A 15,391-nucleotide genomic window follows, 5' to 3' on the forward strand; every position below is an offset into this window, starting at 1 on the left:
AGCCTGACTAACATGGTGAGACCCTGTCTCTGCTAAAAATACAAAAATTAGCCAGGCTTGGTGGTGCACACCTGTAATCCCAGCTACTCGGGAGGCTGAGGCAGGAGAACTGCTTGAACCCAGGAGGTGGAAGTTGCAGTGAGCTGAGATCAAGCCACTGCACTCCAGCCTAGGCGACAGAGCGAGACTCCATCTCAAAAAATTTTTTTTAATTTAATTTTTGTAGGTACATAGCAGGTATATTTATGGGGTACACATTATTTTGATATAGGCACATAATGCACAATAATCACATCAGAGTAAATGGGGTATCTACCATCTCAAACATTTATCCTTTCTTTATGTTACAAACCAATTATATTCTTAGTTATTTTAAAATGCACAATTACTGTTGCCTGTAGTTGCCCTGTTTTGCTATCAAATACTAGATCTTATTCATTCTATCTAACTATATATATATTTTTTACCCATTACCCATCCCCCCTACCCTTCCCAGCTTCTGGTAACCATCATTCTACTGTCTCCATGAGTTCAATTGTTTTAAATGTTAGCTCCCATGAATAAGTGAGAACATGTAAAATTTGTCTTTCTGTGCCTGGCTTATTTCACTTAACATAATGACCTCTAGTTCCATCTATGTTGTTGCAAATGCCAGGATCTCATTCTTTGTTATGGCTGAATAGTACTCCATAGGTATATGTAACAGTTTCTTTATCCATTCATCTGTTGATGGATACTTAGGTTGCTTCCAAACCTTGGCTATTGTGAATAGTGCTGCAATAAACAGAGGAGTGCAGGTATCTCTTTGATATACTGATTTCCTTTTTTGGGTGTATATACCTAGCAGTGAGATTTCTGGGTCATATGGTATCTCTATTTTTAGTTTTATGAGGAACTTCCATACTGTTCTCCATAGTGGTTATACTAATTTACATTCCCACAAACACGAGGGTTCCTTTTTTTTCCACAACCTTGCTAGCATTTGTTATTGCCTGAGCACCTTTTCATATACCTGTTTGCTATTTGCATGTCTTCTTTTGAGAAATGTCTATTCAAATCTTTTGCCCATTTATTACTCGGACTATTAGATTTTTTTTTTCCTATAGAGTTGTTGGAGCTCCTCATATATTCTGGTTATTAATCCCTTGTCAGATGGATAGTTCCCATTCTGTGGGTTGTCTCTTCACTTTGTTTCCTTTGCTGTGCAGAAGCTTTTTAGCTTAATATGATCCCATTTGTCCATTCTTTTCTTTGGTTGCCTGTACTGTGACGACATCTTAAAGTTGTGAGTTTGGGGATTGCCTGCCTTGTATATTCTTTTCTGTTACCATCATCTTTAATAGCCACAAATGATTGTTGACCCACATGGTATCTGCACTAGAAACCCCAATATTCCCGTCATTATTTTTGTTGATTATATGGAAGCACCCATAAACCAGCGCAAATCCTAAACATAATTACCTTGTCCAGAAGGAGACATTAATGTAAAACATTTATGTCAATAAAGATTTAGCCACATTCTCTCGGATTGGTCATTCCTAGTTAGAGTCCTTGAGGCTGCCATCGTTTACTTTGAAAACTGCCCAGCAGGTGTATGAATAGCAACTCCAGGACAATGTAGAACCGTTACCATTTTAAAGACAGCAATCCCCCTTTAAAAAAACTACCGAGGCCTTCGAAGAAAACACACGGCTGCCTTGGGCCCCAAAAGCTGCGGAAAAGCGCAGTATTCAGTTAAGCAAATAACTACTTAACACTGTTTATTTTGGTTACGATTCCTTAAGTGAGAAGTAAATCAATTAACAGGACAAATGACACGATGGTTAGGCACTAAAGGGACAGTGCTGCCAGCCTCATTAGCTTGGAGCAACCTTCCAGCTCATACCATGCGGACTGATGACTAACCTTGCCAGGCAACGCTCTGAGGTTTGGAAACCCACCTCTTTGACCTAGGCCCGGTCAACATCGATCAACCCTCTGAATCAACGCTGGCGCTCCCAAGCCCACTCACACGCCGTCAGGAAGCAGTTTCCGAAACAGGCCGGGTGCGGGGGTGGGGGATCCCGTTCCAGCCCCACCCCTGAAAGTTGCTGGGAGTGGCACCCAAAGAACTTTCCCAGATAGATCTCTGTTGCCGCTCAGGGAGGTCAGCTCCAGGCCCTCAGCCTTTCGGCCGGGAGCTAAACTGCCCTGCCTGCCAAGCCCCTCCTTCTCTGCACCTTAAACAGCCGCGAGGGGAGAGTCGGCTGGGATTTTCTTCTTAAGAAGTCGCGCAGGTTTTTCGAGCTCCACTCTGCACCAGGAGAGCCACGGCAGCAGGAACGGGCACTGCTGCCACCGGGCCGACGGGTGAGTCACTGTTTGGAAATGGAGTGGGCGGGCGAGGGTGTGAGAGAATGAATGATGTCAGGAGCGCGCTGGGCGCAGGGCTCAGGGAGCGGGCCGCGCGCGGCGGGCGGGGAGAGCGGGCGCGGGGCCGCGGTCAACACTGAGCGCCGCGCCGTGGGCCGAGTGGGGCGGGGAGATCCAGCCCTCGGCACGCACGGAGCCGCCCTCGGCCGCTCGGAGCCTGGCCGGTACTGCAGCGCCGCCGAGTGCGGCCTCGGGGGCGGCGGCCGCGGGAGGGACCCGAAGAGCTGCTTCCCCTAGTCAGGCCGCGGCGTGAGAGGGCGAGACCCCGAGCAAACTTTCTAGCGGCTTCGGCCCGAGGGTGGTGACGCCCGGAGCTGGTCGCGGCGGCTGCGGCAGCGGGCTCCATCCCCTGGCAAATCCCGTTCCCGGGAGCAAGTGCCTTCAGCTGGGAGTGTCTGGAGCCCTGGCCACCAGCGGGTAAGGAGCGCGCGGAGGGGCCAGGAGGAGCGGCGAGTCCTCCGAAGCGCGGGAGGGGAAAGGTGGATTGCGAAGCGGGGACGTGGCTCTAATCCGGCCCCCACCCTCCCCGCCCAGGGCATCCTTCCTCGATTTTGTGGTCTGGAGAAGAGATGTGTGCCTTAGTCTCCTTTCTCTGAGCAGTCAGCTCATTCATTTGCAACCCATTTTGGGTACCTGGGTCCTGGCGTTGAAAGGGCACAGGTTAAACCCCAGATTGTCCAGAACCACTCCGGAGGTCAGGGCTGAAGTTCAGTTGGTGGAGGAGGGACTGTGTGTGTGTGTGTGTGGTTTGTTTTTCTTTTCTTTTTTTTTTTTTTTTTTTTTGAGAGGCACTCACTGATGATGTGTGAACAGTAACAGCCCAGCTCTGGGCAGCCCATACCGAAACCCTTCAACGTGTGGCATTCCAGAGCTGCTCCCTTTACGGAAGGGAAGACTTGGTTTCTCAGCGAAAATAAGGGGCAGGGAACCCCTGTCAACATCCATCCAGCGGTATGGATAATCATAAATTATCCACGGCTTGAAACCAACTCAAAATGTTATGTCCTGTAGTCTTTTTTATTTATTAATATTGCCAGTCCTCTATTTCAAGTCTTGCCTGCTCTGAAATGACCTTAAAATCATTTTGACATGTGTGTTATGTTTTGAAGAGATTCAACTGTTTAGTGTCACTGGATTCGGCGTGGATTTTGAATCTGTACCTTAACTTTTCAAATCCTTGGTTTCATTTCCAGTCTCCTCTATTAACGGTGGGTGCTCAGGCACATTAAACATTCTGAACCAGTAAAATGGGATTATAGCTACTTCAGATAATAAGGTGGATTAAATAAGGATTAATAATGAGGATTAAAGCGCAAAAGACCTCTCATAATGTCTGGTACAAAGCAGACCCCAACAAATTGTAGCTGTTTATATATAAATAATAGTATGTTCCAGCTGGCTTAGATAATAACCAATTAATTTCCACAGAATGTCCTCCTTATAAGCCTGGTGGGCCGAGGGTTAGCGTGTGAAATCCTTTGGCAAGTTCCTTAGATTGGGAAGTGATGTTTTCAGCAAGTTAAACATTTTAGTACGGATACCTGAGAAGGTTATGGTTTCCATCCTGTGTCATGGGAACTGCCATTTACTGTTTAAACAATGTCAGAGCAATGGCTGAAAGTGACAACCTGGAATTTACAGGAAGAAAGGATGTGAGGAAGCTAACTTTACCTTTTCTTTTTTTTTTTTTTTTTCTAAAGAAGCAGTGCAAGCAGTGCAAAATTTCCTCTTTATGGCCCTTTCCTTGGTCTTCTAATGTTCTTACTTCACAATAGTCTGGTTGAAGTGGTTTTTTTTTTTTTTTTTAAACAAGTTAATGTTTAATTTGGTTCCTTTGGTTTCATTTTTAAGTAAAGCTAGTTGACTTGTGAACCTAGAGGGAAACACTTGGACACCTTGAGGTGGCTGCACCCTGTTCTGAGTTTCTCCCCTCCCAGAATCTCATAAAAGCCCTAGGAAATGTTTGGAAGAAACTTTAGCACTTGTGCACGTTATTGAAGACATTTGCTCTTACCGTAACTATAACAACTTATAGGGTGAAAGATCTGGGAGCTGTCCTACGACAGTACCGTGTAGTGAGATCATGGACATGGGAATCCAGGAGACCTGAGGCTCTCTGAGCTGTGTTCCTTTGAGCAAGTTTACTTAAACTCTTTGGGATTTTTGTGGGACTTTAAACAAAATATGGGGGAAAAGTAGAAATAATCTTCGAACTATTAAAATAGACAATGGAATACCAGTGAGAACTTTTTTTAAAAGTGATATTTTGAGGTGAGATGTTTCTTTTTTAAAGGAATAATTACTGAGAGTTTTGGACAGTTTTAGACTAAACAATGACTTACCCACCTTTAGCGCATTGTCTCAATGGAGAAATTGAAGGCTTTGTCTTGAACTACTAGTACCAGATATTTATTTGCTGAGCCTTTAGTATGCAACAACTACATAACAGCCACTGTGCTAGGGGCTAGCAATGCAAACGAGGGAGATAGTTGCTACCCCAAGGCTAATAGTCCAGTAGAGACCTCAGGCTGTGATTGTCAAGAGGGGAAAAAAGGAGTCCAAAAAGGAGAGTGCTGGGGACTTGGGAAGAGACAAGAAGTGATTAGGCTGTCATAGGCTGCCTCCCACTGATAATAAGAGATCTGGTGGCATTCTGAATGGTCTTGAATAGGGGCTCATAAACTCTTTATGAGGCCGAATTATAAAAGTATGCCGTGCTTTACCCAGTAAAATATTATGGACAAGTGATAGCTCTTCAGTTTAAATAATTTTAAATATTCAAAGCAAGCTTGTTTAAATGAAATCTGAAGGGTCAGCTCAGCTCAACTAAGATATATTTGCTGTGTGGCTGGGTGCAGTGGCTCACACCTGTAATTCCAGCACTTTGGGAGGCCGAGGCAGGCAGATCACTTGACGTCAGAAGTTCAAGAGCAGCCTGGCCAATATGGTAAAACTCCGTCTCTACTAAAAATACAAAAATTAGCCGGGCGTGTTGGTGCTTGCCTGTAGTCCCAGATACTTGGGAGGCTGACGCAAGAGAATCGCTTGAACCTGGGAGGTGGAGGTTGCAGTGAGCTGAGATTGCGTCACTGCACTCCAGCCTGGGTGACAGAGCTAGACTCTGTCTCAAAACAAAACAAAACAAATTTATTTGCTGTGAACAAAACACTATGGTAGATTTTTAAGAGGATTATCCTTGTATGAGTATTCCAATTTATTAGTTTTCCCCATATTATAAGTAATGTGTTACTTATGGAAATTTATAAGTATGGGCAAAACAAATCAGCCATAATCTCACCACCCAGAAAATCATTTAACATTTATATCCACCCCGTCTTTATATTTTGCCTCTATGCACAGATAACACAAACAGCTAACAAGTATTGATCTTACTATGGGCCAGGCAACATGACAGTTGCTTTATACATCAAATCTCTTGTAATCCCCACTCCAACCCGGTGAGGTAGGTACTCTTATTACCTTCTTTTACTGAGGATACAACTGTTTTAGGGAAATTAAGTAACTTTCCGGAAGTTGCACAGCTAAAATTTATCTCTACAAAAATGGGTTCATTCTCTATGTTCCAACTTACGTTTTCTCTCCTCATCCAAACATGGACAACTGTATGTCACTAACATACTCTTACACAGCATCATTTTTAGTTTTCTGTTTTGTGGCTGTGTCTCAACCAGTCCCCTATTGCTGAACACTTAGTTTGTTTCCAGTGTTCACTATTTTAAGCAGCTCTTCATTAAATCTTTCTAGCTATATCTGTGTACACATTCTTGATTATTTCAGTTATTCTGCATTTTAAAATGTGAAACATAATGTTTAATTTAGCTGCCCTTTTTTCTAAACTGTATTCAGAATTAGAGAACTTTTCCCTGTCTCTTTAATTTAAAATTTCAGAGTCTTAATTTCTGAGTTCCTTTAGCATATCTCATAAGATTTCTGCAATAGGATCAACCTTCTCTGTGGAGCCACACAGTAGCTCATTATGCAAGGAATTTATCTGTTGAAAAGGGAACGTACAAACTTTCTTAAAGTATTGTTTGTGTTTGTTATTTTTATTAGCCATGAAGCTAAATGTCTTTTGTGGGGAAGTATAGCAGAATGGAGAGGTGCTAATTTTGCCGAGGAGCTCTCTGAAGGACATTCTATTCTACGGTTTGATGAAGCATTAGAACCTAGTGAGACAGATGAATTAAATACTTTCAGGTGTTGCATTTAGCAGACTTATCACTAGCTTTAGAATAAGTTCCATCAATTTTAAATAGGTCACCTGTTTTTTAAAATGTTACACATTTGTTATTTGACATTTTGGGGCTGATTTAATGAAAGTGCAAGAAATTTCCATTACTTTATTTTTATTGTAAATATAAAGCATTTCTTGAAACATTCTCAAGTTTTACAATAATATCACAACTTTGCTACTCTGAGTCAAAATTTTAGTTTTTCATTCACTTTTCTATTTTGATTTCCAGTGTTAATGTATCTTTAAGGTTTTGATAAAGGATGTTAGAATATGAGTAGTGTTCATTTCAGCCACTTCATACAGATACCCAGATCAGTTCACTTTATTAATTTCTAACAATGACTTGTAATTCAAAGCAAAGTTTAAAGAAACAGCTAATGGAATTAAAGAAACAGATAATGAGTTATTTTATAATTGGTTTTCCCTCTATTGACAAATCCCTATACAATTTGAAATTCAGCCTTATAATTTTGTGTTTATGTTTATTTAAATTGATATCTCGCTTAAAGCTTAAACTAAACTTGTGCACATATTTTTAAAGAAGAAACTTTAACTGAATTATTTCTTTTATATGTACAGTCTTTTCTTTCACTATACCCCATTTACTATTTATATTATTCTTTTATTTTTTTAAATTGAGACAGAGTCTTGCTATGTTGCCCAGGCTGGTCTTGAACGCCTGGACTCAAGCAATCCTCCCACCTCAGCCTTCCAAAGTGCTTGAATAACAGGCATGAACCACCCTGCTCAGCCGTGCAATTCCTTTATTTTTCCTTCCAGCTTTTATTTTGGGTGTGCAGGTTTGTTACATGGGTAAATTATGTGTCACAGGGGTTTGATATACATATTATTTTGTCACTCAGATAGCATAGTACCTGATAGGTAGTTTTTCAGTCTTCACCCTCCTCCCACCCTCTACCCTCAAGTAGGCCCCCGTGTCTGTTGTTCCCTTCTTAGGGTCCCTGTGTACTCAGTGTTTAGCTCCCACTTGTAAGTGAGAACATGCAGTATTTGGTTTTCTGTTCCTGTGTTAATTCACTTAGGATAATGACCTCCAGCTACATCCATGTTGCTGCAAAGGACATGATTTCATTCATTTTTATGACTGCATAGTCTTCCATGGTATATATGTACCACATTTTCTTTATCCAGTCCACTGTTGATGGGCATCTAGGTTGATTCCATGTGTTTGCTATTGTGAATAGTGCTGCAATGAACATACATGTGCATATATCTTTATGACAGAATGATTTTTATTCTTTTGGGTCTATATCTAGTAATGGGATTGCTGGGTCAAATGGTAGTTCTGTTCTAAGTTCTTTGAGAAATCTCTAAACTGCTTTCCACAGTAATTAGCTGAGCCAATTTACATTCCCACCAGCAGTATATAAGTGTTCCCTTTTCTCTGCAATCTTGCCAGCATGTTTTTTGACTTTTTAATAATAGCCATTCTGACTAGTGTGAGATGGTATCTATTGTGGTTTTGATTTGCATTTCTCTAGTAATTAATGATGTTGAGCATTTTTTCATATGCTTGTTGGCTGTGTGTATGTTGTCTTTTGAGAAGTCAGTTTGTGGCTTTGCCCATTTTTTAATGGGGTTGTTTGTTTTTTTTGCTTGTAAATGTTTAAGTTCCTCATAGATTCTAGATATTAGACCTTAGATAGCGTCCTGTTTCCAAAGAGAAGTGGAGACCATTCAGGAAGACTTGCAGCATTAGTTGAATGTGAAGTTCAGTCTTTGAAACAGAGAGGTCAGTTGTGTGGGTTCTCCAAGCTTCCCCAAACACAGAAGATGGAGTTAGTGTTGATAAATAGTGGTGGTTAAATAATGATACTATAAGTACTAGTGAAGATTAAATGAACTGCTATCTTCATCTTCAGACAGCTCTGCAAAATGGAAATTATACCACTCTGGAGGTGTGGAAACAATTTGGAAAGTGTTTAAAGGTGAAACAAGGCAAAAGTACCCTTAAAGTAGCCAAGGGTAGAGAGCTGGTGGGAAGTAGAGCAGGGATTTGAGGCCAGGCCCAGCTGATTCTAATGCCATGCACTTCCCAGTACTCTGCATGGCTTTCTGTTTTGTGTCCACTAGCTTCAGCGATATGTTGGGTTTTGAGAGACATAGTTTGATATAGGACTGTATGTGTATGCTCTCCTGGAACATTTCTCTGGTCTGTGCTGCCTTAAGATCATGAAATTATGCCAGAGGTGAACCCTGACAGGCTTAGGCCGGCTTGGACCTGAGTCACAGCACTGCTGCTCATCACTAGATGCCCTGGAGCAGCTTCCACAGGTGAACCTCTATTTCCTGGCTGCATAATGGGAATAAAATAATATTTACCCCATAAGGTGACCATATGAATTCCATGGCCCCCCGTGTATAAAACATTGAGAGTAATGCTTGCTTCATGGTAAATATTCAAGGGCTCAGCAATCATTATTTTCTGCATATAAGCTGCACTTCTAACTTTTAAAACAAAGAGTTCAGTCCTGTTGTGTCAAATGGAACCATTCTTTCTCGTTAAGGTGGCATGTTTCTTTTGGAATGATATATCCACATTCATGTGTTACATCTTGGCTGTGCTAATAGGAGCTGGAGCCTGTCCCGTATTTTTCCCTCCCCGTTTCCTTTGGGGTTAAAATAAAATGATTGAAGTTGGTTGTACACTGCCATTGAATTCAAGAACTTTCCTAAGAAGTGTATAACATCAGCTGTGAATGCTGAAAAGCTTTTCAAGCCACAGGCACAATATGCCTGCCCTCTTAGCAGATGCTGGTAGCGGTAGTCTAGCACAACTGGTACTGTCCCTCACAGAGCTTAGGCTTCTGGGGAGTATTGTACCATGAACACCACTGTCCCAGAAAGTGCCTGGGCCACTAAGAATCACAAACCCTACTGTCCTCGCCAATGCTGTGCGTCTTTCTTTAGGAGGCCTTGAGACAGTTTATTTAACACAGCTGCTACTGTCTTCTGATATTTGCATTTGTTCAGTGAGTTGTTGAACCACCCAGTTATTACTACCCCAGTAGTTGCTACCAAACTTTAATAGCAGCAAAGGGTATTGTTTTGGTTAGTGTAATATACCAGTTCTTCTGCATGAATGTCGTTGAATATATCTACATATATATAAAATATATGCCATATGGTAAATTAGCTAGGGCTGAGAAGTTTGCTCCCTTGAAATATAGTTTCATTGGCAAGTTATAAGCAGCAAGCAGGAGCATTTAAAAGTTTATTTAACAAATACTTATATTCACTATGTGTCAGGGTTTGTTCTAAGTACTTAAAACTGTACTCATTTACTCCTAAAATTCACTTTAAGGATCCTTACTTGAAACACAGAGGGGTTAAGTCACTTACTTAAGGCCACACAGGTGGTAAATAGTTGAATTAGATTTTGAAAGCAGGCAGCTTGACTGCAGAGTCTAATCACTGCACTGTTGCTTGTGGAATCTAGCATGTTTCTCACAGTTTGGGCCCTATTTGTGTCCTTGTGTATGCAATTTTGCCAAAGAAAAAAATTGCACCTGTTCAAACATATGATCAACTCCTTGATTTACCATGTGGAGGATTACAACTAGATTATATATTTCAATATTGCTATTGAAAGACATTGATAGACTGGGTACTGTGACTCATGCCTGTAGTCCCAGCACTTTGGGAGGCCAAGGTGTGTGGATGGCTTGAGTCCAGGAGTTTGAGACCAGCCCAGGTAACATGATGCAACCCCTCCTCTACAAAAAAAACACAAAAATTAGCCAGGTGTAATGGTGCACACCTGAAGTCCCAGCTATTTGGGAGGCAGAGGTGGGAGGTTTTCTTTTTCCTGGGAGGCTGAGGCTGCAGTGAGCCAACATTGTACCACTGCACTCCAGCCTGGGCGACAGAGTGAGATCCTTTCTCAAAAAAGAAAAAAGATGTTGATACTAATTTTCACTATGGTGTTATCAAGCATTTCCCTGTAAAAGCTTCTGAGTGCATGGTCGACCCTGGTGATGATCCGGGAAGGAAGCATGCATTCTCCCATTCCCCACTCAGCACACTCAGCTGAGCAAGACTAGCAGCAATCTCAGGCCTCCTGTCCTAACAGCATTCTTTTTATTTTTTTAGCTTTAGGGTTTTCATTTGTTGCAAATTAAAATAGTTAAAAATCTTTATTGGAGGAGAGTAGCTTGTACACTTGAGGTTTCTTTGTTTTCTAATTACTGTTGGAGATGGTAGTAAGCAGAATAATGGCTCCCCAAAGATGTTCACATTCTAATTCCCAGAACCTATGAATCTGTTATGTTAAATACAGCTTGAACATTCCTAGTCTGAAAATCCAAAATGGTCCAAAATCTGAAACTTTTTGAGTGCCAGTGTGACACTATAAATGAAAAATTCCACACCTAATGTCACATGATGGGTCGTAGTTAAAACAGTCAAAACTTTGTTTCATGCACAAAATTATTTAAAACATACAAAATTACCTTCAATCTGCATATAAGATGTATATGAAAAGTAATGAAAATATTCCAAAATTCAAAAAAAAATCCAAAAGACTTCTGGTCCCAAGCATTTCAGATAAGGGATTCTCACTCATCCTGCACGGAAGGGGGAATTCAGGTTGCAGATGGAGTTAAGGGTGCTGACCAGCTAATGTTGATATTAAGATTATCCTGGGTCATCTGGGTGAGCCCAGTGTAATCACAAGGACCTTCTGAGTGGAAAAGGGAAGCAGAAGAGTCACAGCAGGAGAGTTGACATTATTGGGAAAACTCAAACATCCATTGCTGGCTTTGAAAATGGAAGGAGGCCACAAGCCTAGGAATGCACACGGTCTCCAGAAGCTGGAGGAGGCAAGGGAATGAGCTCTCCCATGGAGCCTCCAGAAAGGAGCACAGTCCTCCTGACACTGTGATGTTTAGCTGAGAGGGATCCATTTTGGACTTCTGACCTGGAGAACTGTAGGAGAAAAGAATCTGTGTTCTTTTAAGCCTCTAACTTTGTGGTAGAGCAGCACTAGAAACAAATACAGAGCAATCTGTGTTTTGATTTGTTCCTTATGCCAGTCCTAGCAGAGGGCTGCCTGATCTCATGATTTATTACAGACGCATTAAGTATAGCAAGGTTTACATTTTGACGGCTGTTTTATTTTATATGTAAAATTAACCACTTTGTGGGAGGGAGAGTTAACTTTTGATAATTCTGTGTATTTCTATACGTAGCAATTATTTAAAATGACAGTACCAAGGTTTCCAGGAAAAAAGTGTCTTAGTGATTCTGGAGCAGGTAGAGCCACTTGAGTCTTTTTTGTCAGAGTTGCCTAACAGGAATGTGGCTCTGCATCCTATGTAGTTGTGTCATACCTTTGCATTTGTTTAGGGTGAAATGATAGTCCCAGCATGGTGATACTGGGATGGTGGAGATTATCACTTAATTTTTACTCCAGGTTCCTTTTAATTTTTAAAGATCTGGTATTTTCTCATTTGCCTAGCAATGTTATTATGAAATTCCAGAGAACAACAGCTGTAAACAAAAGGTGGCATCATTCATTGGGTCATCTATTGTAAGTATGTAAAGCGGTATAGACTCTTAGAGTAGACAGTATCTCAGAATCACAGTGTCAACTTCTGAAATTAAAAGAACAAGAGGCTGGGCCCAGTTGCTCATGCCTGTAATCCCAGTGCTTTGGGAGGCCAAGGTGGGAGGATCACTTAAGGCCAGGAGTTTGAGACCAGTCTGGGCAACATAGCCAGGCCTCCATCCCTATCCCCTGCAAAATTAGCCAGGTGTAGTGGCACGCACTTGTAGTCCCAGCTACTCAGGAAGCTGAGGCAGGTGAATCTCTTGAGCCCAGGATTCAGAGGTTGCAGTGAGCTATGATCATGCCACTGTACTCCAGCCTGGGCAACAGACCCCATCTCTAAAAATAAAATAATAAGAATTATAGCAACAGATGGGGTTATTTTTTTAAGGAACCCTGTGATAACAATCCTATATTCAGTTAAAGATCTTCTCTTTGTACAATGTAGCAATAGCACTAGTGTAAGAAATAAAATCTTGGGAATTTTCTTGTGTCTTAAAAAGTGGAATCAGAAATAGTGTAGAATTTTGGGAACTTTTATGAAATACAGGTGGAAAATTAGCTGCAGTTTCTAGGGGGAAGATTGTCTTGTGTAGAAGTATTAAAAAAATTGGAAACTCAAACCATAGAGATAGAAAATTTTCATATTTGTAATTCTTTTAAATGCATTCTTTTTAGATTTGGAGTCACTTTGCGACTTTAAGAGGAAAATAACTATACATATAAGCTGGATTGAATTCCTCTTATAAATGTGCATGTTTGAATAAAAACTTGATGTGGGAGGATAGAAAGTTTTGGTGTGTATTCTAAAATGCTTTTAGAGATTTTTCTAGGCCCTCGCTTCTCTAATTTAGAAACTTCTTGAGCCCTGGCTCTATGGGTGCAGTGTCCCATCGGACTCTGACTCATTTGCTTACATTTTATTCTTGTCAAGCAATTCTTGGTTAATAGTTTGCTTTGTCCTGCCAGTATCTCCATGACAGAATGGGGATGTCTTGGCTATGTAAGTAGCCAAGTAAGAAACCTTCACTAGTACCAGAAGGGTATCTGTTCCATCTCCCAGCAATTGTTGATAAGTTAAAAGATTGACGTTCTCTGTTGCATCTTTTGTTAATATGAACTAAAACTTATTTCTGTTTGATGAACTAGTTTCTGAGCTTACAAAGAGCAGACTCCGGACCAATGTGCCCAGCATCCCTAAAGAGTTAACCTCTCCCAAGAACCCAGTACTGTCAATGGAAATATAACATGAGCCATACATGATAGCCATTTATATAATTTGAGTTTTCCAACAGCCACATTACAAAAAGTAAAAAGAAACAGATGTAATTATGTTTATAACATTTTATTTAGCCTAGTATACCAAAATATTATATGTAATATTACCAGTTATAATCAATATAAAATTCTTGAAATTTTTACATTCTTTTCCAAGCCTTTGAAATCTGATGTATATTCTACACTTACAGATATCTCAGTTCAGACCGGCCACATGTCAAGCACTCAGTTGCCGCATGTGGCTGGCACCTCCTGTACTGGGCACTGCAGCTCTAACCAGCCTTATCCTTAAGGAAAAATATCCCACATAAATCTGAAGACAATTCATTAAGCGTTGCCATCCAATGACTTTGGCATATTGTATTTTAAAAACTGAATTATGTCATGGAGTTACTCAGTGAATGCCACAGCACACTGGTTCCAGTGTCTTTTGCAAGTATGAGTTAACAAATCTTACAGTGAAACTTCTCTCTGAGGTTGTCTGTACCTTCGATTTGTGAATATCAATGCCAGGAAATGTGCCTGGGCCCGTAAATGAAATATTTAGATTATTTGATTCATAAGTATGAGAAAGATGGCCACTCATACACTTTTGCATCTGGTCTGGTCTCTTAGCTCCAGTGCATCAATACATTTAACTCCTCATCTATCACTTCATCGTCTACCTCTTGTCCACCATCTTCTTTACCCTATCTTTGCCTTGTTTTTGTGGGTAATGTTGTTTACTAATTTGTGCTCTTCCTCACTTGCTTATTGTGACAATTTGGAAAGCAAGGCCACTGTAAAACCTAGATCAGAGAAAACATTACTTGATATCAAATATTTGGCGGCCAGAACAGATATGATTAGAATGTGAGAAGACCCAGGCATAGTAGAGAGACTGGGAGAGACGATGGGCAGGGGAGGGAAGGGAGAGGAGAGTATCGTTCTCTGGGGGAAAAATAACTCAGTGCAGATGAAAGATTTCATAGCAGAAAACTCACCTGACCACTGGGGAAGCCACTGCATTCATCAAGCTCCCAGGATAGGTTGCCTTGGATTTCATAAATATATTAACTTAATCAAATACCTACATGACACAGATTGCTGAGACACAGTCCCAAGCCCTCCTTCGTTCCTTTGGAAATAGATTAATGTATTTAACACTTTTTTTTGCACTTGCTAGGTGCTAGACCTCATTTTTGATTCTGGGGATTCAGCAGTAAACAGGAGTCTAGGTTTCTCCTCCAATGGAAATTGGTTATATATGTTGAGAGAGGAAAAGGTGTTGAAAAGCAGGATTGATAGGATGATAGGCAAGTAAAACCAATGAATAAGTTGAGATTTGGACTAGTTCTTGGAAGGAAGTAGAGAGTGACTGGGGCAGCCTACCCTAGGACAGTCAGGAAAGGTTCGTCAGAAGAGGTCAGATTTACACTGAGATGTGAAGGATGAGAGACTCAGCAGAGTGAACAGCATGTACAATCTGTGGAGGGAAAGAGCATGATTACACAGGAATGGGAAGAAGGCCAATCTGCTGCAGCCTGTGAGCAGCAGAAGTAGGTGAGAGATGGGTGTGGCGAGGCAGGCGGGACCGAGTTGGGTAGGGCTTGCAGGCTTTGTAAGGAGTATGAGTCTTGTTCCAAATGCCACGAGAAGGCATTGTGATGTGACATAAGAAGGAGAATGAGGTCTTATTTACATCTGTAATAGATCCCTCTGGTTGCTGGGCAGAGAGTGGAGTAGGAGGGGGTTAGAGCAGAAGCAAGGAGATGGTTATGAGGCTATTGGGAGCATTCTGTATGAGAATTGATGCAGCTTGGAGAAGGGTGGTGGTGTTGGAGATCAAGAGTGATGGATGGGTTTGAAGTTGTTGGAGACTTACAGGTACGATATGT

At 41.2% G+C, this 15,391-nt stretch overlaps 1 protein-coding gene across 4 annotated transcripts in view; it reads left to right on the forward strand.

Annotated features, from left to right (window-relative positions):
- The first annotated feature begins 834 nt into the window (after positions 1 to 834).
- Positions 835 to 15,391, forward strand: part of SGMS2 (sphingomyelin synthase 2) — a 97,020-nt gene continuing 82,463 nt past the window's right edge. For 2 of the 4 annotated variants that reach the window (XM_063663964.1, XM_054486665.2), the window contains exon 1: positions 835 to 2,349. The gene's annotated coding sequence lies outside the window, so the exon portion shown is untranslated. Of the gene's footprint in view, positions 2,350 to 2,453; positions 2,830 to 15,391 lie in introns of those variants that run through there. The other 2 variants (XM_054486667.2, XM_063663963.1) reach the window with 2 other exon arrangements.

Source organism: Pongo pygmaeus, chromosome 3, assembly GCF_028885625.2.
Source record: "Pongo pygmaeus isolate AG05252 chromosome 3, NHGRI_mPonPyg2-v2.0_pri, whole genome shotgun sequence".
NCBI lineage: Eukaryota > Metazoa > Chordata > Mammalia > Primates > Hominidae > Pongo > Pongo pygmaeus.